Below are 25,700 nucleotides of genomic sequence, written 5' to 3' on the forward strand. Positions count from 1 at the left end.
CAGAATATTTACAAACATTCAAACTTTTATATATGTATTTCCATTTTTACATATGTATTTCCATGTGCGTAAAAACCACACAGCAATATGTATGTTGGGATCCAAATGGGGGCCACTAATGTTTTTTCCATGGGAACTAAATTTCATAGCAACCCGATATTTTGGAAGATGGATGTGGTATTCCATTTGGATGAAATCAGTCAAGACAATTAAATATGTCAGCCTTATAATTTTGGCATGGTTAATTCACGGAGGAGATATTTAAACATCCACAAAAATAATGGGAAAACACAACTGTCAACAAAATGTATTGAAGCAGATTGAAAAGTGTGTGTGCAGCTATCGTATGTTGTGTAGTAGATAAAGGTAAAAGTTCCCCGTGCATATAACAACGTGCCATGAAGGCACATGGGGGTTGAGCCCAACATATTCTTGATCTCTGCCATTTTGGAGGTGATGTGAATACAACCAAACTCTGGCTGTCTTTAGCACCCCAGGACCCATTGATTTCAGGCTGGGTGAGTTCCAGAGCTGCTGTAACCAGGGACAAGACCAGAAAAATTCTGACCTTAGATCACCCACCCCAAGATTCGAACATGGGTGTTCTGCATGGCATTCAGCCAGTCTGTCTACTTTTTTTTTACATTTGTAATAAAAGTAATACTCCTAAGCAGTAGTATCTTTCTATTTTCTCAATCTTTACACACATCAATTTTCTCTATTTTCTCTGTATTATCATTTGGACAAACACAAACATCCATGTCCAAACCAGGATTCGAACCCGGGACTCCTGGTATTGCAGCATGCTGTGCTAACCATTCCGCTGGGGAGTTTGACTAAACCACCACAGCTATCAAGTATTAGTATAGTATTGCAATGCGAAACCCTGGGAACTGATCATAGATATATTAATTGTTGCGCCATCCAGCAAGAGTAGAATCAAACTGTCGGTCAATTTTTTTTCAGAACATAGTATTTTATCATTTGTCCCACACTGTGGCTGTGTGGTCATGCTTTGGGCTCCGGCTATGGGACGTGTGCAGGTTTGAGTCTCCATAGGGAAATGTAGCTAACAGCTTTTCTCCTGAGATTTCGGCCTGTGTATGAGACTGGTGAATACTCACCACCATGATTGAATTGGGGAGCTACAAATGAGTAGCGTAACCCAGTCATGAAAACCTACAACGACGACTGGGGGTTTGTCGTGCTGACCACACGTCACCCCGTAACTGGTTGGATGATTGCCCACCTCAGGGTAGGATCAAATGGGAGTGCGGCCGGCAGTCAGTAGGTACGCTTGGGCCTTCATTGGTCAATGGATGTACTGGTTATGTATGATTTTAGTTTTAATTATTTCAAGGTGTGAGACCTTGATTGTCAATTCTTAACTATGTTAACAGAAAATATTAACCGTTTCGGCTCATATGGATATATTTGGAAAGTTCACAGCCAACGTAGGATTTTTGACCCTTTTGTGAAAATTAATTTCTCGGTTACTATTTGCTATATAACAGTTGGGCTGAAAAGTTCGTAGGCTGACTCATAGATGGCGTTACTAGAATTAAATCCATGTGATTTTTACTTAGTACTAACCTTCAAAAGATACGTGTATAAATGTCACAGCTGTCGGATAATTAGTTCGTGAGATATAGCATTGTGAGTGAAGCAGCTTTTGTTATTGTGAAAAAATGGATAAAAAAGAATTTCGTGTGTTAAAGCATTGCTTTTTGGCGAAAAAAAATACTGTTGAAGCCAAGGCTTGGCTTGATAAACATTATTCAGACTCTGCACCAGGAAAATCAACCGTTGAGAAGTGGTTTGCTAAATTTAAACGAGGCGAAATGAGCATCGAAGACGATGCATGCAGTGGACGCCCCAAAGAGGCTGTTACCGACGAAAACATCAAAAAAGTCCACAAAATAATTTTAAATGATCGTAAAGTGAAGTTGATCGAGATAGCTGAGACTTTAAAAATATCAAAGGAACGTGTTGGACATATTGTGCATGAATATTTGAACATGTGAAAGCTGTGTGCAAAATGGGTGCCGCGCGTGCTCACAATCGATCAAAAGCAACAACGTTTTCATGATTCGGAGCAATGTTTAGCGATATTCAACCGTAATAAACACGAATTTTTCCATCGATATATTACAATGGATGAAACATGGCTCCATAACTACACTCCAGAGTCCAATCGACAGTCAGCCGAGTGGACTGCACGTGATGAACCGAATCCAAAGCGTGGAAAGACGCAACAGTCGGCTGGCAAGGTTATGGCATCAGTATTCTGGGATGCGCATGGTATTATATTCATCGATTACCTCAGAAAGAGCCAGACCATCAACAGCGATTATTACATAGCGTTGTTGGAGCGTTTAAAGGATGAAATCACGAAAAAACTGCTCCATTTGAAGAAGAAAAAAGTGCTGTTTCATCAAGACAATGCACCGTGTCACAAATCAATGAAAACGATGGAAAAATTATATGAATTAGACTACGAATTGCTTCCCCATCCACCATATTCTCCAGATCTGGCCCCCAGTGACTTTTTCCTGTTTGCAGACCTTAAAGGAATGCTCGCTGGAAAGAAATTTAGCACTGATGAAGAGGTAATCGCCGAAACTGAGGCCTATTTTGAGGCTAAAGAGAAATCGTACTATAAAAATGGCATCGAAAAATTGTATGACCGCTATAATCGTTGTATCGCCCTCGAAGGCAACTATATTGAATAATAAAATCGAATTTTGTCAAAAAAATATTTTTTACTATGTTAGCCTACGAACTTTTCAGCCCAACTGTTACACATGAAATTTTGCATACTGATTCAAAATACTAAGGGATAGAAGTTATCGTACAGAAACGTTATGTATATTTCTTCAAATGTCAGTGTTGTCATCCCAATTTTTTTTTTGTTTTTACATGTATATCTATAATTTTCCAAGTATTCATGTAAAGCGGTGTCAACATCATAAGAAATAGTAAATTAACCATTCATCTGGGAAAAGAAAGATTACGTGAAACATACAAGAAATAAAGTTGATATTGGCATACATCTTCAGACCCTCAATTTTGTGTTTGAATACAAAATACTAACGTTTACAAAATAATTTACAAATGTTTATAAAATTTTCTTCAAGCATCAGTGTTGCCATCTCATAATAAAAATTTCTAAAAATTTTCATTATCATTTATTTTTAAAAAATATTCAACCAATGATACATATTCATCCACATAAGGTATTTTTTTTAATATTTCTATGTGATATGATTTTATAATTTCACCAGTGTTGCAAACCAAAAACAATTACAATATGAGTAAGAAATGCAAAAATCAGTTCATCATAAAAACAAATATGTGGTATGAAAAAATGAGAAGTTCAGTTTACTATGGCATCTAAACATATGCTACATTATAGTTTTGGAATTTTTGATAACTTGAAATCAGCAGAAGTTCACTTTCGTGTGATAGTCTTCAAAGCATCATATGAGGCACAAAGGAACTAGTACCTAGGTAAATGATTTGTGAAATTTCAGGAGGAGAGATGTAAATAGTGTAAATTGTCAAAATATTATGTTTGTAAATAGTGCTAGCATAGTGTATGAAGTTTGTGATGTTTAATGTAAGTGTCTAGATGTTTGATGTATATTGTGAAAGGTGGTCTTTGTGTGAATGGGTTCAGCCCTTGTTGGGCGCCATACAGTTTTAGCTGCTTTTTTTAAAAATGAAAATCATGCTATATGTCTCTTTTGCAGAATGCATTTGGATATTCACATTTGTCCTCGGTAAGGGATAAATTGGAGGAAAAAGCACCTTTGCTTTGTATCTATCAAATACATTTTTTACATATATATCCGCCGGGAACAACCTGGGACAGCATTGTCGGCCATTGTACGAACTCAACAAAAAAGCAAAAAACAAATGTTACTAAACATGTAAGCAAAACAAATAAACACTTACGCACTTGTGCTGCACCTACCGGTCAAGTTATGTACTAAAATATCAAGCCTTTGCAGTGAAACAATCGCCGAACCACATAGAAACAAGCAAGAATTTTCATAAGCACTGAAAAACGAAGAACATATATATAAGTTATCCGCGATTTGAGCGCAAAAGGGGAAAACATATATATATAAGTTCTCCATGCCAAAAGGCTTAAATAGTTTTTCATTCAGTGAACTAAAACAATACAAATTGAATGTTCATATATATTAGTATCAGGGAAAAATGTATTTAATTTTTAAAATATATATATTTATAAACAACCTGAAAAAACCCAGTAAAACCCAGTTTTGCCCAAGTTTTATCGGGTTTTATCTGCAAAACAAAAAAAAACACCCGGTTGAGTTTTTTTTAAAAAAAGAACAAAATGTGTACCTGTGTACCAGCATGGATTCGTACCAAAGAGATCTGTTGTGACATAACTCATAGAAATTACAAACTTCCTTTCCCCAGGATGCCAGGTAGACATCATATACCCTGATTTCTGTAAAGCATTTGACAGCGTAAACGACTATTTTCTCTTGAAAAAATTAGCTTTTCGTAATTTCTCCTCTTCCTTCATAGCTTTAATGTGTTCGTACCTCAAAAACCAAAAACAATATGTAAAATATCAATGTTGCTGCCCCATGAATTTATACCTGGCTCAGGTGTACCACAGGGTTCTAATCTTGGTCCCTTGTTACATTTAATATTATTTGATGACCAAAACAGCTTACAATTTCCAAAAATAACTAATTTGCTGATGTAATATTGTAAATGTTCAAAATAAATTCACACATTACGTAGTTTTTTTTTTAGGATAGATTGTTATCCCAAGTTGATACCTTTAAACAAATTACTTGTGAGACTACTGTCGGGTTAAAAATTATAGATACTAGAGTTTGGACTCCAATTAAAAATTAACCAGTAGACCTACAAGTAAACGAGTTACATCAAAATTTATCTCATTCAATTCTGTGTTAAACTATGCTAACCACATTTTTTAGTATGCCTTCTATTTTTTATCATTGTGAGAACAAAAAAGTGCTGCTTTTTCGAGTTTTGCAAATGATCGCTCTCTTTGAAGTTCTATAAATAACAAAAAGGTGGTCTGATCGTGATGACATTTAAGTATGGTTCAGGTAGAAAGGTTTTAAACAAAATTCTTAATTTTCAGATTTTTTAAATTTGTCAAAAAGACGTTCTTATCTATTTTGTGGAACAACCTTTTCTTGGTATTGGGTAGTCTTACAAATACAATATTGGTCTTGTTTTGAAGTTCTTTGCATCTGCTTTTAAATTCCATTATCATCGTTAATTTACATTGCGCAACCGATTTTATACAGATTGTTATTCAACGGTGTAAAGATGTAAGTGGAGCGTGACAACACCGCACACAGCGATGTCCGTGGAAACTGTGTGCTGTCACTGCGATAATTCCTTAATTATCCAGAAAAATCCTGACATATGAAACTTTTTAATTACTAAAGAAACTGTCCTAGTTTTTTAAAACCCTAACTACAGAGAAAAGTAAATAAATAAATTATTCTAATGTTGGGAATCTCTTTAAAAGGAGAGAAGAAATTTCAAGACTAGGTTGTGCTCTGTTTGGACCTCTGCATAGCGTGATCATATTTTCTGAAAATTGAATTGCTCATTGATCTCTCTTTAGATTTCCCTTTTCTTTTGTTATCTTTATAATAGTAAAATGAATTAGTTCACATGCAGTTTTATTGCTAGAACTACACACAAGTGAACCAAATTTTACTTCATGTAAATGAGCGAACAACAGACACATTGTTGTACAGGAAATTTGTGGTGGCAAATCCAAGTAGGAGCAAGCAATTCTTCCCACTGCCTCAGAGCATTCTGTCATCTGAGGACATTTTGTTGGAGTCAAATTTGTTAATAGAAGAATTACAAGAAACCATAATGCTCCCTAGTTCCCAAACATGTTCACTCTGTAACAGATATAGTGGGGTCATTCTATAACACTTTTCTACCTCGTATATTTTGATTCATTTCAAATTTGGTGTACTGAAAGGGCCACCTGGGATAGGAACATATGCAAAGTTGCAGACCCATGGCTTTTGTATTTCTTAATTACAGGGGTGCAAATTGTGTGGTTATGGCTGATTTTTTCACTATCATGTTAATTTTAAGTTGCAATATTTCAGCAATCAGGACACCTATAGAAGTTGTTAAGGCACTGTTAGAAAGGTATTGAAGAGCTCTTTCCCACGAGACATTACATGCCTGTGTTGGGGGAGGGGGAATTTTTTAAGCTGTTGTAATCTAAATTTAGGTAGCAATTTTCTCAAAAATTGGTCTTCATTTTTTAAGAAAAGTAACAATATGCACTATTATTCAATGTGCAAAATTTGAAAATGGGATCTGGAGTTATATTATATTTAGGTTAGGTAATGAAAGATAAATTGCTAACAGAGATGAAAATTAACTGTAATCACAATTTTGTTGGAATCAACATACTTGAAGCTGATATAACATTTTCAGTTCTTACAAATATATTGCCATTTAACTGCAAGCTGATTTAATAATAGTAATAATAAAAATAGTAATTAATCATAAGTAAAATTGTAATATTTGGGTGCAATTGAAAGTTTAACTCCTCTCATAATATACCTATATATATGGCCATGTGGCACTTGCTCAAACATGTATTAATATTTCTGCTGTCAATAATCTTAATGGCATTTGATTAAGAGTACCAGACGTACCTGAAGTTTGTAACTAGAACACATGTAGCCATACAAGGCCTTTCTTTTATGTACTTCCAGTGTACAATTAGAATCACTAACATCCTGTTTGGTCAAAACATTATGTTTTACCAGTTGCTGTAGGGAAGGGGGGGGGGGGTCAACTTTGTGCATGCACTAGTAAAATGTTAGGAACTTGTCGATAAACAAACGATGGAGCTGGTCGGTGTGTATGTAGGAAATTGATTTGAATGCCTTCTTTGTTTCACATACAGAGATAGCACATCACAGCCACCCATGTCTTTCATATGCACAGGTGACTAATATATTTATTGTATCAGTTCTATTTGGAAGTGATACAAAATATAAGGTTAGTTACACTGACTTCAGGCCCAACTGGCAGCTGACCTACATAACTCCATCTGTCCACCAATCGTATTCGGGGGTATGTGCTTCAATAAGTGTCAACAACCTCAGTTGCAAAGAAAAAGTTCTAGGGGTAACATCACTCTCTTGTAAATGGCTTGCCAAGCGTACGTGTTTATGTCAGTTGTTTTTAATACCTTGTTTATACAGTGTTTGAGTGTTTTGTGTACTATTTTTCCGTGTTTTATGTAGTGATGGGCACCATCGACTAATTAGTCATTAGTCAAAACAAAATATTGATTAATTAGTCGAAAAAATTAGTTGACTACTTTTTTGATTAGTCAAATTAGTCATTTCACTAATATTAGTCAAATTAGTCATTTCACTAATATTAGTCAAATTAGTCATTTCACTAATATTAGTTGAATTAGTCATTTGACTAATATTAGCCAAATTAGTTGTTAGTCTAATATTAGTTGAATTACTAGAATTATTCGGAAATGCCTCATAAGTTGAACATTTAATTGTCTTCTTTTCCTACTGAATCTATAAAGTTCTAAGATACAAACTGCTCTATATGTGCCCAAAGAGAATATAACCCAGCACCTCTTGATTACAGAAAACCATCATGTAGACCCGACACGTTGAGTTGTGGACTCACGATTTCACCACCACAGGTTCTAGCTTCAAATCCCGAACTAGATATGACATGCCCATACATGGGATTTGTGTGTTTGTGTGTGGAAGGGAAGGGAGGGGGGATCTGAAAATGTAGAACAAAGAGAAGATGCAAAATGCTGTTTAAGTATCAGATGTGACTGCCAACATTATGGTAGTATTGCAGCTAGACGTAAAATTATAGAACTGCTATATTATGGTCCAAAGTAAAGGAACAACTCACTGACAGACACCCAAAGAGTCAGCAAAGCAGTCATTTACATGCACCTTACAGCTTGGTGTTTATTGTTTACATTCAATTCTTAGAAGTATTCTAACATTACTGTATTCTGTAAATTAACAATGTTTTCAAATTTCCTTTAATTTTCTTTAACCAATAATGGTGTCGATTAAGGTGGGTGGGAGCAGTTGTTCCCACTTTTAGCTCCGCAGTACCATATTTCAACACACATTCGTTGCAGATTTTATGCCAAATTTTTAGCAGTGTGATTTTTTTTTTATTGTTCTGGCCATTAAAAGTTATTTATTACAATGTAAACTGCTTTTGGTGTAATATTAGAATGCACAGAATACTCTTGAATATGTTTACATCATTTCATTGTGAGAGCCAACATTTTTCTGGTCTCAAAAAGAAAAGTAAAACATTAGTTGTTATTGATTTGTGCATTACAATCGAAATATTACACCTGAGAAAATTAACTAGTGTTGCAAAATACGGACTCAAAAAAATGTAATCCTCTCCGTCCAAAGATCATGCACCGCCATTATTGGTTTCTTTTAGTGATGCGCCAATCCAACGATTAAGAGATGACATATTATAAACCAATTTTTGGATTTGAAAAATCAGGATGCGATGATTATGCAATGAAATACAATAGGTTTTCTTAATGCTAAGCCTTCTACACCAAGAAAAATGTAAACAGTCCTTGCCCCCCCCCCCCACCAAGTTTTGGTACCCAATCGCCGCTACTGTTTACCAATATCACTGACCAACGACGATAATTCTATGCATAGAAAATACTTTATTTTGAAATTAAATTATATGTATTAGCAATGATTCTTATAATGAACATGTCTGGATGCGAGTTAACCAAGAAAAATGACAGTTTTTCATTGTAACTGCAGTTAAAAGAAATTCAACACAGGGATTAAAAAGAGTAGACTGTCCCGACTTGAATGAATAGTGATAAAACTAAAATTACCAAATGTTACAGACTGCAGAGTCCTGAAGCCTACCTCTCTCTGCAAGGAACCCATGCAAGGACAAAATCTGAAAAATCGTCAGTCTTAGTTTCGTAGGTTTTTATAGCTTCATATAAAAACATTTGATAGTTGAAAGAAAGGAAATTGCCCCATTGCCCCGTCCATTGAGTATGTGGCTGGACTGCGTGTTCCGTGTGAGTGTCCATTCACCAATTTCATAATCATCACTCATCTTCGTCATTATTATCCAAAAGTGACAGAAAAGTGATGCTAAATAACAAAAATACAAATTACAATACTAGGGGCTTCAACGCAGCCTTTTCAAGTAATGATTACTTCCTGGTACGAAAACAAGAGTTACAAGCAATATCATAATGTAAATATGCTTATTTTGTGGAGTGAAATATTGATAAGGGAACAATTTGAAGGAACGTTACTCATCTCAACCGGGCTCTTAGTACACAGTGGTAAATATTAGGGTAAATCGAAAAGTAAAGGCAATTTTCACATAACATCTTTATTTCCACACAAGAAGAAGAACTACACATATCACTTTTCTACATATGCCTCCTGAACGGCAATGCACTTTTGGTATCGTGCAATAAGCTTCTGTATCCCGTCCGTGAAGAAGGTTTTTGGTTGGTCACGAAGCCACGTCTGCACCGCCTGCTGGACCTTGTCATCTGACCTGAACCGACAACCATGCAGCTTTAAAGTGGTCCACCCACTCATACACCTTTCGTTGAGTCATGGTGCTTGCTCCATACTGCGCTAACAGCTGACAGTGGATGTCTGCCGGTTTGACCCCCTCCGACCACAGAAAGCACATTACGCCGTGCTGCTTCTCGATGATGCATTCGTGGAATGGTGCGTCCATACGTGTGACCTTTTTGCTCCGCGACACTTGACTGAATGGGGCAGTAATTGATACTACTACTTCCACGTCACTCCAAGTATACACGTGGTGACGGCAGACACACCCAGTCTTAGTTTATTCTTGCAAAAACACAAAATTGCCTTTAGTTTTTGATTTACCTAGTACATACCTAAGAATTAATTGTCATAAATTTCTGCAGTGACATATCCTCTATCTTTCGTTATTATTTTCCTCATTTTACGTTGCTAAGGCTAATCGGGATGATGAGCATAAATGGAGATTAGAAAAAAAATTGATGTGTGGAAATTTACTAAGGAACATCCATGTGCATGCCAGGATTCGAACCCGAAGCGAGAATATCAGTGGTGAGAATGTGAATGGACCACTCACCGTGCTTAGCCACTGATGTTGCTGGCAAATTTCTACCCCAGGGAAAAGGAAAGTGAAAATCAACATATTGCAGCAAGTTTGATATCATACTGCACAGCGTAAATTTTGGTATTTGCCCTACGAACATAGTGTTTATTTTTAACTAATGAATTTTAAACTTTGTTCTTATATTTGACTTTTTTTAACTTTAAGAATATTTTCATTATGGTACAATGCTTTTAATATAAAATCTCTAGCCAATCCAAAGGCTAGAAATGAGAGATTTTCGCTTTCACTATTGCAGTCTTTCTTTAATCAACCATGATACCTAGGGATGGTCACTGACCTGTGAGTTCCAAGAAACTCTAGGATGTAGGAATGCGTAAGCCTTGAGAGATCACAGCAGTGTAAACAAAAATAGTGACATGAATGACCACAGCCATCACCCCCTGGAGGTAGGGGCTGATGCCACTACAGGAGCACCCTTTCCTTCCAGTTTGACAGCTGTAGGGTACCATGTAATGGAATTTTCCAGTCACTGACCTTTCCAAGAAATACCCTCTTTCCTGCTTCACTTCTTAACAATAAGCCCTTCAGTAGTCGATGGTTCGTTTGGAATCAGAATGAGTCATGTTCGGTTTCGACTGAAATTAGTTGACTGATGGGTTGACTAAAGGAATTCCATGTCAAATCAACCAAGAAAAAATAAATTTTGGAATTTGATGTCATGAATTTGACTAATTAATTTTTATACACGTTTCTTATCATCTGAAATATAGAAAATATTTTTTTATTATTATTTTTCATGTTGCCGGTTTTTGAGTTATTGATTTTTGAAAATTGACAAAATTGTCCAAAAACCACTCACCACTGAAACTTTAAATATAATTTGCAAGAGATCTGTTTCAACCACAGGACTGGGCATGGTCTCATTTTAAAGCTTATGAGGAGGGCTTTCATTTGTTATACAACATGCTTGGTTTTTTACGAAAAACAAATTTTGAAAGCTGTTTCAAAATTTTGTTATACAATTTTCAAAAAGGTTCAGTCAAAATTTCAAGGTGGTATCTCTTTGGTATCATATGAAAAGTGAATTAATTCCTTTCAAGACCATGCGATGATTTAAGTTAACGTATTTTACATACCTAACCACATTATAAATACAGAAGCATACATACCAACTTCATCATTCCAGCTATCATTAGTTTAACATTTTGATGAGTGGTAGAAACACATACAATGTGGGTACCACTGGCTCCTGCTATTATGCAACTCTTTGGTCTTAATTCTACCAATTTTGAAAACCCAATCTTAAGTAGTGGATATTTAGATTTAAAAAGTCTGAATATTTCTCTCAGATTTCCCAGGATCAATCTTTTTTGAATGTGGATACGTTTACCATCTGTGTCCTTCACGGAAACATAGTCTTTCTTAACAGGCATTTGCCTGCTAACTTCATCACTGCAGTAAAAATCTTTAACTAATGAGACTGTTTCTTCTGGTAAAGTTTTTCCAGGTCTGGAGTCAGGTGAGGACAAAATTCCCTTCTATTCGACGAGTTTTTTTTTTTTGCTTTCCTTGATATGTAATTACTAACACCAAACTTCTTTTCAATTTTTCCACATGACCAACTTTTGGGCAAAATGGACAAAATCATGAACCTTTCACTTTTATTTGCAGTTTTAAATCTCTCTTTAAGTTGTTCAAAGATTTTTGATTCTGAATTGCTACAGTGGCATTCTTCTTCATCTTTATCACCTTCTACATTAAGAAGGGATTGGGTATAAGTATTGCTTATTTTCTTTATCTTTTCTTCAATACATTTTCGAACTTTTCAATTTCTTCTTACTCACTGGAGACTCACCAAGAGAGATCAAAAAGGCATTCAAGTAGCTGAACCCTCTATCAACATCCATATATTCTGAATCTTGGTTGCTGCAACTAGGACCAGCATTATCATCTGGCCCTGAAGGATTTTCCAAGTTTCAAACAATTCACAGCATAGAAGTTAATTGAGATGTACAAACTCTCACAGCTACACCACAACTGATCCAGTTGGACAAGGAAGCATAGGAGAGCAGGAATAAACAAGTCACTGCAGGAAAGGGATGACTCACACTTGAGCTTTAACTGTCTCTCACTCATGATACCACCTTGAAATTTTGACTGAACCTTCAGTAGATGTGTACCAATATGTGTAAAATTTTTGAAAATTTCGTTTTTTGGTAATTGTAAAATAAAATTTTGAAACAACTTTCAAAATTTGTTTTTCGCAAAAAAACAAGCATCTTGTATATCGAATGAAAGCCCTCTTCATAAGCTTTAAAATGAGACCATGCCCAGCCCTGTAGTTGAAACAGGTCTCTTGCAAATTGTATTTAGAGTTTCAGCGGTGAGCAGTTTTTGAGCATTTTTGTCAATTTTCAAATTTCAATAACTCAAAAACCTGCAACATGAAAAATAAAAATTATATTTTCTATATTTTCGGATGATAAGAAACATGTATACCAAAATTTAGCCAAATCCATGACGACAAAGGTTTGTGCAATAGTTGATTTGACATGGAATTTCCCTAAAATTAGTCATGCAATTTCTTCAACTGATATTAGTCAAACGACTACTTTGACTAATGTTAGTCAAGTGACTGATTTGATTAATATTAGTGAAACTACTAATTCGACTAATATTAGTCGACTAATTTTCATTAGTCGATGATTTTAATAATCACATCACTTGTTTTATGTACTATTGTACAACTTTTATCCAGTTACGGCGCTGATCAACACACTATCTCTCCCATACTCATGCCTTATGACATGAAAATGCCCGAGGTCAGTTGAAGAGAATTCAACTGATTGCTGATTCGTTGTTTCCCAGCCGCCAGCTGGAAAAGCGAGCAGGATAGTTTGCAGCCTTTGTTTAGATTGTTGTAATGTGGGGAAAAAATGGTTAATTGTAGTTCATAGTTCATACTACTCTTTTGTATTTTTTTTCTCTTTTTAAATAATAAATCTTTATTTGTTTCAGATCTGCTGTTAAAGTACAGAAGCTGACACGAAATTGGAGAATTTTGAATTGCAGCATCAAGTTTTGACAAAATCACAGTAAGTCTTGACTTTCAAAAAATAGAAATGCCCACATGTCATCTGTGGAATGCTGGTCCCAGGGGTGCCCACAGGGGAGTTTCATGACGTGCCTGCATCGTTGGAATTTTTGGGGGGACAAAATTGTATAGTTTTGCTACCAATTCAACATATTTTCACACAAAAAGGGGGGGAGGGGTGAGGTTTCGGTTGATTGACTTGATATTGATTTTTAGTTATGGTTATTATGTACAGGTTTTCTACCTGTAAGTGATCACGGCGATGTAGTTGAAGTAAAACACTAACTCTTATGCCTTTAGAATCGGTTTGGAAAGGGAGGGAGGGTTGTGTGCTGTTCGCATTAATACAAGGTTAGTCAAGCAGACAAACTGTTCAGAAGAAGATTCAGTTCACTAACAATGACAGTGAGCCTGAGCAGTTTTGTAAATTTTATGTTAGCAAGCATGAAAGTGAGCCATGCTTTTTCATTCATTAGTCTTTTAATTTCAGCTGCAGGTATTGCATAAAATTCTGATCTGATCTCCATATCAGTGACAAGTTGTGCTGCAGAATGCACAGTGAGTGTCATAAGAATAATTAGAAACAGACTCCGTTCGTTTTGAGTTGTTAATGGCTACCATAATTTCATCCTGCGAGAACGATATTTTTAAAGTGGTGGAAAATGAGGAATTTATCAATAATTTTGCTACAACAACTTTGGAACATCAGAAGATATCATTTATGTAAAATGTTATTTCAATGTCAAAGTAATATACAATATACATGTAAATGTCTATATTGTAAACAATACCTAAAGTAAACATACAAATAATTTGAGTAAATAATTTGGGATAAGGGAGGGTCCTACCTTTTGGGGGGATGCATCATAGGCCTTGGGGGGGGGGGGGGGGGGTGGGCATTCCTGGCTGGTGGTCATGTTTTAGTGCAAACTATTGATTAATTCTTAATGAAGTAACGCTCAATGTATTATTGAGCATTACTTATGCTTATACAATTCTAAGAGCAGCAACTTCAAGTATTTGCTCAGGTTTGATCAGCAAAGTTTTGCCAGAAGTGTAACAAGATTAAACTTATTGGTAGATCTTGATAAGAGAACAGAACCTCCCTATTTTCCATGATAGCTCCTATAGATAACTGCAATGGCCAGGGGGCTTCTGAAATCAGCTTGCTAGGAGAATATGATCTGAAGATAGGACACTGTCCAAGCTTAATTGTACATCATCGTCGCATGGGTGAGCAGGTTATTGCTATCACTAGGGCCGGGGACTTAATGTCCTATAAAACTGTAAAATATGTATGTAATTATGCCATAAAAATTGAAAAATATGTATAAAAATATATAAATGTGTCAGAAAAATGCAGAAATGTTCCCAGTAAAGCCAGAAATAATGCACAACAGTACTTTCGAATTTCTCATTACATGGGAACTCTGTATCTTCTAGCAAGGATCGATTGACTAGGGTGGGTGTGGGGTATTAAATTTGGTCAGAATTCCTTTAACCGAAGAATGTAGAGGGAAAATATTGTGAGGTTCACTACAATTATCCTGTTTCATTTACTATTGTGTAGAGTTGGAAGTGGTCGGGAAAATAACTCTCTTTTTTTGGAAAAAGAACAAAATTGTCTCAAATCAATGAAAATACTGGAGTTGGCAATATTTTTCCTGTTTCATGGTTTTTGTTTATCTCCCTATGTAAAATAGACACTCATTCCAAAATATAAAATACAATTTACAATATGAAATTCGTAGCTAGACATAAAGTGTTTTTAAAAAAGCTGGCTTTTTTGAATGGGCAGTTCTTTCCGAGTGTTATCTTCATATTTCGGTAGGCTTATTGAATATATCTATGTAGTATAAACATTCACATAACTCGAGTAGTTTTGTATGTTTTTTTTTTAATAGAACCTAATAGTATGATTATTATGATACGATTTTCAATATTTGAATTTGTTATACAAATATATACATGAAGTAAAAAGAAAATACTTCTCTACCTTTTGAAAATCTAGTATCAAATCTCTTTACATTAAATTTTATGTTCAGTAAAATATGTATATTTGTGTTCTGGCTTTCCAGTTAATTATGTATAATTTGGTTAAATAAACTTGGTCACAGAGCAACTAGTGATGTATTTTGGCTGCTCGTTGCAAAATTCCCAACCTTTGTCATACCACAGCCCAGTAATTTTATTTCTTACAAGTCGATGCCCTGATCCCAAGAATTTCACTCATAAATACATTTCTGATCTTTAAAGTTTATATGGAAATTAATGTGCACCCAGGGATTGACGACTAATTTAAATCTAATTTTATGGACCTCCCCGATGGCACAGTGGTATCGTTCTCGCCTTGTAATCAAGGGGTCGCGAGTTTGATACCCGATGGAGGCACAAGTGGTTCAGATCCCTCTTTAAACTGTAGGTCCATTCCAGATAAGCTTTATTGTGCATAAAGTGGACTTAAAACACAAAATCAAATCAAATCTAATTTTATATTTGACATCAAGTATATCAACTATTACATAATCATAGTTCAATTATGTATAGAACTTGCTGTCAGATATAAAATTAGATTTAAATGAGTCGTCAATCCCTGGGTGCAATGGACCTTTTCCAGCCTGGCGGTTGAACAACACTGACACTAAAACTGAAGCAGAAGCAAATACAGGGTGGCGACAGATCTGGAAAACCTGGAAAACCGGGAAAAGTCAGGGAATTTGAGGTGTCAAAAAAAGTCAAGGAAATGTCAGGGAATTTCGTCTTCATTGACTTTTTTTAAATTTTTTTAAATTTTTTTTTAAAGATATCGTTATAGAACTCTGCACGGGAACAGGAAATCTCGTTCGTAAGTTTCGGCCTCAACTTTTAGGCCCCTTTTCTGCGCAACACAACCTACGGCAGAAACCAGTGAGGGAGGAGGAGGAGGAGGAGGAGGAGGAGGAGGAGGAGGAGGAGAGAGAGAGAGAGAGAGAGAGAGAGAGAGAGAGAGAGAGAGAGAGAGAGAGAGAGAGAGAGAGAGAGAGAGAGAGAGAGAGATATTTCTCTCGCCTGGGCTTCTCGGTGGGAATTTTAAATTCGAACACACTTTGGAGGAAAATTGTTATAACTCGGGCACTATGGGAGCAATCTACTTGGGATAACTTTTGTTTTGCAGCTAAAACATCAGCGCATGTAACCCTGTACAATTCAGAACACCGAACCGAGGAAGGGGGTTTGGGGGGGCATGACCCCCGAATTTCAATGGAAAAACAAAAATTTGGAGTTTGCCCCCTCTTCTCCCACTATTTTGCGGAGAAGGCGCAAACTTTAGTATTCTTTTCAGAGAATGGACGTTTCCAAAGAGAATGAAACATGTTTCAAGTTCTTGGATGCCATACAAGTTGAATAATAAGCCAAAATGTGAAACTTTGTTTTTTACGAAATATAGGTAATTTGCATATTGCTCAGAAAATTGTTATAACTCGGCCAATATGGGAGCAATCTACTTCGGACAAGTTTTGTTTTGCAGCTAAAACATCAGAGCATGCAACCGTGTACAATTCAGAACGCCGAACCGAGGAATAGGGGTTGGGGGGGGGGGGGTGACACCCGAATTTCAATGAAAAAAATAATCTGGAGTTTTCCCCCTCTTTTCCCGTTATTTTGGGGAGAAGGTGCGAACCTTAGTATTCTCTTAAAAGAATGGACGTTTCCAAAGAGATTGAAACATGTTTCATGTTCCTGGGTGCCATACAAGTTGAATAATGAGCCAAAATGTGAAACTCTGTTCGGAAATGTGGCATGGATATGTTGCAGAGAGGGGGGAGGTTGGTCATCAATATGAATTTCCCAGGCTTGCTCCAGACCTGTGTCAGAGTTTCCACCCAAACATAAGAGTATGAAGGTCCAAAAAGCACATTCATTTCGTAATCAGCACCATGATACCATATGGTATCATCGGGTCAGTACACCCCTACTCTGATGATACCATATGGTATCATCGGGGGAGTAAAGGTTAAGCCTCTAAATACAATTGTATTATGTGGAAAATGCATTGAATTATAATTTTGAATTATATTTTTTTCTTGTCCGTATGGGAGTAGTAAGGGGATTTGTCAACAGATGGAGCGAGTAATAATGGAGCTCAGTCGTTAGGGCGTCTAACTACTATGCGAGAGACCCGGGGTCGATCCTGTGCGGGGGAGAACCGGGATGTTTTCCACCTATTCAAACTGCTCCGGCACCCAACCCAGCATCATATGAAGCTGGTACCTTGAGGAAACTTTGAGGGATAAAGGTAGCCAGTAGCGTGGTGCTGATCACATCACCCCCACCTTCAGCCATGATCAAGAAAGTGTGGGGCCCTAACTCCACACCCCTATACACCTTCATGGAAAAGTGCAGGGGAGCACTTTACTTTTACTTCCTCAAAAATCTGATCCAACATATCAAAGTGTCACGAAAATACGTAGACCAGGTGACCTACAATTTAGAATAATAGTTTTAAAAACAATGGAGTATTAAGATTTGGTATATTTAGCAGATAAATGTTCTAAAAAAAACTCGAATTTGGGGAAACGTAAAACACTAACAAGTCAAAAAAAGATAATGCCAATTTTTGGTGTCATAATATATCGGTATCTGTCACGTGACATTGATTTTAATTTTTTGGGTGCGTCGCCACTTATGGTCATTATGCACCCTTCAGTATATATGGGGAAAATTCCATTATCTAAAATCCTTACCTTAAAATTAAAAATGGGGGTATGGAAAATAACTTTCAAGATATCAAACTCTCACTAAGAGGCGTAAGCCATGTGCCTTACAATTTGAAACAGTAGTTTAAAAACACCATGAAGGTATAATTTCAGATATTTGCCAGAAAATGCGCTAAAATGAAAATGTGAATTTTGGGGAAAAAACACCGTATAGTAAAAAATAAAAAAATAAGAAAATACACAAATTTGAAAAAAAAATAACAAAATATCAAGGTCCCTACCGATTAGGCATAAATTAAACAAGAATATCAGTTGTAATTTATTGCATTAGTAACAGTGAGTCCTAACCTAATTTTTGGCATAATCACCACCGTTGTTCTGGCATTTGTCGTAGCATGGCACTAAAATTTGTATGCCCATTGCATATGTGTCTGACAGCAAATACTGGAACTATCTCTATCGCAGTGTAGCTGTCAAATCCTTGCCCTGCCAGAAACCTCTTCAGTTAAACAAGGAGATGAAAGTCTGTACATTCAAGGCCAGGGCTGTACAGGGAGTAGTCCAAGATATCTCACCTGAAGTGATGCAAAGGGCCCTCGTGTACTCAGCTGTATGGGGTTGTGCACATTGGATTGACCGTCCGTGAATTGTCTGCACCATCGTCTGACCATACTATCACTCACGACGTCCAGTCTGCACACCTCACATGATTGCTGGTGGCTTTGTGCCAAATTCTGAGCATGCAATGCATACATACATGCATACATCACAGTCGGTGGGAGACTTTATGAGAGCTGCAATCTTTAACCTAGAACTGTCCTAAAATGGCTGCATTGCAACTGTACCAGATTACAGCTACATGCCACTTCTTCCTGCCTGCATGTGTGTGTGTGTGTCGCTCTCCGACCACTAGTGCTGCGTAGGCACCATTGGAGCTTTTTTCAGGATGCCCCTCGTATATGAATTTTAAGAAGCTTTTATTATTAGAGTGTTCCTGTTTTAATGTGTGGTCAGATAAATCGGATACAATGCAATTCTATACATTTCTTGCGTTAAATTTCTAATACCTACATACCCTTTTCGTCAACATTAATGGCATAACTGCATGTTGTCAGTTTCACAGTACTTCACTCGGATATACTATACTGAAGCAGAAATCCCATTGATAATGTATGGAAATATGACACTTTATTTTGTTCGATTCAATTGTTTCACTTATATGCAAGAGTTTAGTTGTTTGCTTTACAGAGAAGAGAGAAGTAATTGAAAAATTAGTCCGCACTGATGGTTCTTGCAAGCAGAGGGTTCCAAACTTCAGTGGAAATATCAACATATAATACCGAGAATGTATAAGGAGACTGATAAATTACACAAATTATATTTCTTAATCAATCACTCTTCACTCTTATCTCATTTAGTTGTAACTTTAAAAATAATCAAGTATTTTATTTGAAACTTACTGCGTATGACAAAATTCCATAATCCTTCCCTAGCTTGTGAATTGTAATAATTTTCCAAATTCACTATTTTGCAGTCTGAATTCAAATCATAGAGAATAAAGAAATTAAGTCAATTTCATAGAAGATAATATTGGTACTTTACAAATCCATACCTGGATCTATGTGAGTTTATTATTTCCATTTGCAAAAACATCGATTTAGTTTAGTTTGTAATTATCAGGGAAAAATGTAAATTTTGTCCTGGAAAACCTGGAAAAGTCAGGGAATTTCATTTCTGGTTGTTTGTAGCCACCCTGAAATAAGACTGGCCACAAATGGGGGGGAAATCATATTTAAGAAATCTGGACTGGACCTACAGATTGAAATGAGATCCGAAGCACTCTGACCACTGAGGATTGAACCTCAGACGCCTTCTTATTACAAGGCAACAGCATTACTTTATACCACTACAGAGGCCCATTCATGATTTTAAATTAACCTTCTACGAGGGTCACTATTTATATTTTGAGCCTAACAATGAAAAAACAGGAATTTGGCATTGAAAACTGCTTTATTGTTTTTCGAAGTATTCTCCTTTATGGTCACTACACTTTTGCATTCGTTCCAACCATTTGTCAAAGCAGTTTTTCCAATCTTCTTGAGACACCTCCATAATTTGGTTTTTGAACGCATCAACGGCGTCTTCCGCCGACGAAAATCGTTGTCCACGCAATTTATTCTTGACATTCGGGAAGAAGAAGAAGTCATTGGGTGACAAATCAGGACTGTACGGCGGATGACCCATCAATTCGATTTTTTGACTGTTCATAAAGTCGGTTGTTAGACGAGATGTATGACAGCTGGCATTGTCTTGATGAAGAATGATCCGACGGCGTTTGTTTGTTTTCTGTATTTGACCGAAGACCTCTGGCAAACAAATTGTTGTGTACCATTCAGAGTTGACCGTTCTACGTTCCTCTAAAGGCACAGTTGCCACATGACCAGTTTTCCCGAAAAAACAGGCGACCATTTGTTTCGATGTGCTTCGAGCGCGAACAACTTTTGTTGGATTGGGTTCATCTTGAAACACCCATACAGTCGACTGCCGTTTACGTTCCGGCTCATATGCATATACCCATGATTCGTTACCTGTTACAATCTTATATACGTCTTTTGAAGCACCACGATTGTATTTATTGAGCATTTGTTTGCACCAATTGACGCAAGCGTCTTTTTGAGTTTTTGTCAAATTGTGTGGGATCCAACGAGAACATACCTTGCTCACAGGTAAATGATCATGTAATATTTTATATATGCTGGTGGAACTAATGCCTATGGTTGCCTCAATCTCACAGTATGTCACATGACGAGCTTGCAGTATTAGGTTTTGCACAGCATCGATGTTTTCTTGAACAACAACTGATTTTGGACGACCTTCGCGAATCTTGTCGGTGAGCAAATGGCGGCCACGATTAAATTCGTTATACGAGCGTTTCACAGTGGCAAAGGATGGGGCTTCATCGCCAAATGTGGAAGTAAGTTGATCGATGCACTCTTGTCTTGATAATCCACGTCGAAAATCGTAAAAAATCATTGCACGAAAATGTTCACGAGTTAATTCCATTGTTGTAGCGCAATCTCCAAGGCAACATAAACAACACAAATGAAGCTATTGACAAAACATTTGAAGTACGTTATGGTCAATAATGCCAGACGATTCCGTGCAAACGTCAAATCGTGCCTAACTTCAATCAGTGTTGCCAAGGCTCAAAATATAAATAGTGACCCTCGTATCAAAAAGCCGGCCTTTTCCAACAAAAAAATTGTTCTCTATGATTTACAGGCTAAATGAAATCTTAATATCTGATGAAGTAGCTAAAAATCTTGAGAACATTCATACCGAAGCAACACATGACAGTGGGGGGTGTCATATTGAAGTGACAAGTGACATGGAAGCCTTTAGTCTGCAAGCAAGCGTCCACCACGCATGCACAAACAAGACCGAGGTGACATGATGCATGCCATTGAAGGAGCTTTGAGACTGAAGTCACGAATGACAAGCGACACAGTCTCCTTCAGAATAAAGCAAAATATTCACTGTGCACGCAAGAGCAACAGACCAATTATTGCATGAGTGTCTCCCATATATTTTATCATTCACTAAAACTCACAAAATTCATAATAATTTTTTATTATTGTTTTTATGTTTGTAGAGCTGCAATTTATTAAATATAATAATTATCATCATTACCAAGTAATTGTACACTGTCACTGGCATGAGTGTCTTGAATGAGATGCATTTAAAGATGGCGTCTGATATGCCCACCAAGTGCATTTTGCCTCCTATTTACATTACATTTATGTTTTTTTATGAACAAAAGTAATACAGAAATATTGAGAATATACCAGGGAACAATGAAATTTATTTTCAAACAGTTGAAAAATCTAAAAAGTAAATGTGGTGGCCTGCAAGTCCCCTCCCCCTCTGTAAGCTAGGGTTAAAATTGTATCTGAACCACTATACAATATGTGTCCACTGGGATTAGCCAATATCTGTCTCTTGGCTGCTACATCATGTATTTTTTTTTTTAGCTAGTTGTAAAATATGTCACTATAAACCTGTTAACTCGTAACAGTAACTTCAAGTGAAATAGTTTAGATGTAATTGGTAAAAAGCCAAAATTTCAGTTTTTTTTTTCTTTCAAAAAAGCCACATTTTTATCGGAAAAGAACCATCCATTGAAAAGAGCCAGCTTTTTTGCAGCTCTACTATTGTGTCAGATATACTCCTTTGTGGAAACTAAACCATAACTGGCAGCTCGCTACAGCTCTGATAAATGATTGATTGAGTGGGTGTTTTAAGTTCACTTTATGGACAGTAAGGCTAATCGAGCCCAGACCTACATTTTAGAGTGGGATCCGAACCACTACGTGCCTCCCATCAAACCCATTCCTTGATTACAAGGTGACCACGTTACCACTGTGCCATCGGGGAGGCCAGCTCTGGTAAATCTAGGCAATGAATACACAATCACAACTTTTTAAGGCAGATCTTAACTAGAATCTGAAAAGCAGCCTAGAAATTTTTTGTCAGAACATGTTACACTAATTGTTATTTCTGTTCCACGATCCACATATTATCTTTCAAGTTCTGTTCATATAGCATTCTATTCACACACTGTTACACAGTGATTCATGCCTCGCTCAAATGACAAGTGATCTTCAAACTCCCGTACTTGATTGCCGATAGAGTAGGGGCTGTAATGTGCTGAATGTTATTTTTGCTTTTGACTGATTGTTGTGAGAAGCGAAAAAAAGATAAAGAAATGAGCAAAATTGAAACTTGTTTACTTCCTGTACAGTAGTTATTGTGCGTGCACAACAATGACTGAGAATGTTTTTCCTCAATAATGTTCACACAGCTATCAATTGTCGGTGAAATAAAAAAAGTGAATGCTGTCCTCGACAGCATCTGCTTTTAATTTCTTCATCCATAATTTCCTTACCTTGCCATCGATAATATAAACTTTCCATTCTGCTAAAGGTTACTCCTGTTAAACATTCTCTCTTCCATCATTTGGCAGTGTCACATGATGAACATTGCTCACTATATGCAGCTGCCATATCTTCATGGATCCTTTGTGCAGAATTTGTTCCAGATGCAGAAACTGATCACAGTTCGATATTCAATTTTGTCCACCATGCCACCATCTCCCTACTTTTGTGGCTCTAACTCCAGATCACCAGAAGTTGTGATGATATAAATTGGCATGATTGTTATGGAGATGCCAACCTGAGCCAGAGCATGAGATGAAACTTCCAATTTTGTAAAAATTTCCAGAGCTAAACTCGATAACATTTCAGCATATTTTAGTATCCCAGACTTAAATGAATCAGTTGTTTTACAAAAGAAAAAATTGATCTGCTCCAGAAGATAGGTATGTTACTCCTATTTCTATTTTTGTTATTTTACCTTTCTATTCTACATCTTAGGTTATTTACAATGATGATGAATTACGTAGAATGATACATCCACAGAGCCACTTCAGTGGCCAAGGGTTGTCCTTTCCACCAAAACTCCGAGGTTCATGTCCTTTTCTTGGCACGAGTGCCCATCAACTTAATCTGCTTAGCATTGATTCTCGTTGTTACGATTAGCCAATTGTGACAGAAAAGCAACATAAAATAAGAAATAAACAAATATAACAATATGGGTTTTATCAAGGATACAGAAGTGGAACCCTTGTATTTGTAGCCACTGTCAAACCTTTCTACCAGTGAGCCCAATAAGAATAGAGTGTATTTTAAAAGTCCTGCAGGATTCTAAAAACCTATAACTTTTAAAGTAATAGGTATATTACAACAAAATGTTGTTTGTTTCCCATAGGAAATTTTAAAATTAATGTTAGATATGGTTTGGTTTATCGCCAGATCTCCAGGTTGCCTCACGTTCAAACACTCTTGCAATCTTCGTTTGAATTTGAGAATTACGTTCTGGCAGTGCTCATCCGGAATGTTGTGAATCGTATCATGTATCTTGAACTTCAGGTTGTCAAGATCTGTTGGTTTCTGTGCATATACCTGGGTCTTGACAAGTTCCCACACCCAGTAATCACAACGCGTAAGATCTAGTGACCTTGCGGGCTAAGGTGTGCATCAATTTTTCCTGCATCGATGCCATCGGGGAATCATGTGATCGCCTGCACACATGTCATTCAGCAGTATGGGCAGAACAAAATTTTAAATTTTGCTCTGTGTAAAAATACAATATTTCGTTGTAATAAACCCATTACTTTAAAGTTATAGCTTCTTAGAATCCTACAGGACTTTTGAAACATGCTGAAAATCTATAAAACACAGGTCAGCTTTGAATTACTGGAAATTAGCTATTTCTGCATAGCCTGAAAATACGAAGTTTCTCCCAGGAGACTTTTTTTGTTTGCTGTTTTAAAAAAAAACAGAAAATATGTTGCTGTGTGTTATTATTTAACAGTTTTTTCTGAAATCTACAATACTTCATTTCGTCTTTCCACAGAGATGAGTACAGGTAAAATTCAGCAACAGTGAAAAGGCGATATCTAGCGGTTTGAATTTGAAAGAGGTGATGACAATACATGTTGTAAGACGTGGTGCAATTATAGCTCGTTGTTCATTTACAACAGAATTTTATAGTGAACGACAGACTATGCTCATTGCCAGTCTTATTGGACAGAAATTGTACATTGCCCATTGCTTGTCCTGAAAGAGTTAATATCTTCTCCCCCTCCCCTTCGAGACTCCCGGATAAAACAATGAACAATTACCAAGGTACATAATGCATAAGTTATTTTGCAAATTTCAATTATTTAAGTGCCTTACTTTCCTCCTAATTTTAGTATGGGTAAATGCCTTTCCGTGCTCCTAAAATTTGTCCTCGTGCTGACATCCATGAGCTAACCATAGTGCCATTGAACATGTGAAATATACATTTTCAATTTGAGTGTGTGTAACTTCGTAGTGACTTTTGTGTATTTCATGTATAAGTCTGGCAACACTGCTCCCTCCTATACGCCCATCTTACAACACTACAGTAACCTTGTTCGCTCAGAGTTCCACGTGTGCATGCGAGAGCATTCTTCCACAAATAGGGTGAGTTGCTCAGGCCTGTTCTCATACGGGTGCCCAGACCCTCAGATTAGGGGAAGCAAAGCCTTAGTGAAAGCATTGATGAAAGTTCATTCGGAGAATGAAAAACCTAATTTCATATCACTGTTTTATTGTATTGATGGGTACGAAATGGGGATGTATATCGTGTGTGTGTGGACCTGCCAAAAATCACTGTATTAGAATTTAAACTTCCGTGGCACTAATGCTCTTTGCCCCCTCCATTATTTACCCTCTCTGTGGTTCAGAGACTAATGCACATATATACATGGTTTCTTACATCAGATTCAAAACAACTACACAAAATTGATTCATTTCCAACAGTAAAGGCCATTAAGGGGGCATGGAGGGGACGTTTACCCATTCATTTTTTTGCCATTTTTTGTCCCCGCACCATTATCTCTTAATGCTAAGCCTCGTCTACAAGGAAAAAATAAACTCCTTGCCCCCCCCCCCTCCATCCCACAGTTTTGCCACCCAATCACTGATACTGATTTACCACGTATACATATATGGGCAATTTCTTCTGCAAACACACAGAGGTAACATAACTAATGAATAAAGCGTGTAGGAGTGTTAATAACAAGAAATTTGCTAGAGAACAAAGTTGGATAGTTGAATTACATATGA

General features: G+C 36.7%; 1 protein-coding gene across 1 annotated transcript in view; it reads left to right on the top strand.

Moving 5' to 3' along the window:
• LOC145988925 (uncharacterized) overlaps positions 1–25,700 on the top strand; it is a 48,312-nt gene that overhangs the window by 1,093 nt on the left and 21,519 nt on the right. Inside the window, exon 2 of the mRNA XM_083124224.1 lies at positions 13,216–13,292. The gene's annotated coding sequence lies outside the window, so the exon portion shown is untranslated. The remainder of the gene's footprint in view (positions 1–13,215; positions 13,293–25,700) is intronic.

The sequence above is a fragment of the Lepisma saccharinum genome, chromosome 6 (genome assembly GCF_977018435.1).
Source record: "Lepisma saccharinum chromosome 6, izLepSacc3.1, whole genome shotgun sequence".
Lineage (NCBI taxonomy): Eukaryota > Metazoa > Arthropoda > Insecta > Zygentoma > Lepismatidae > Lepisma > Lepisma saccharinum.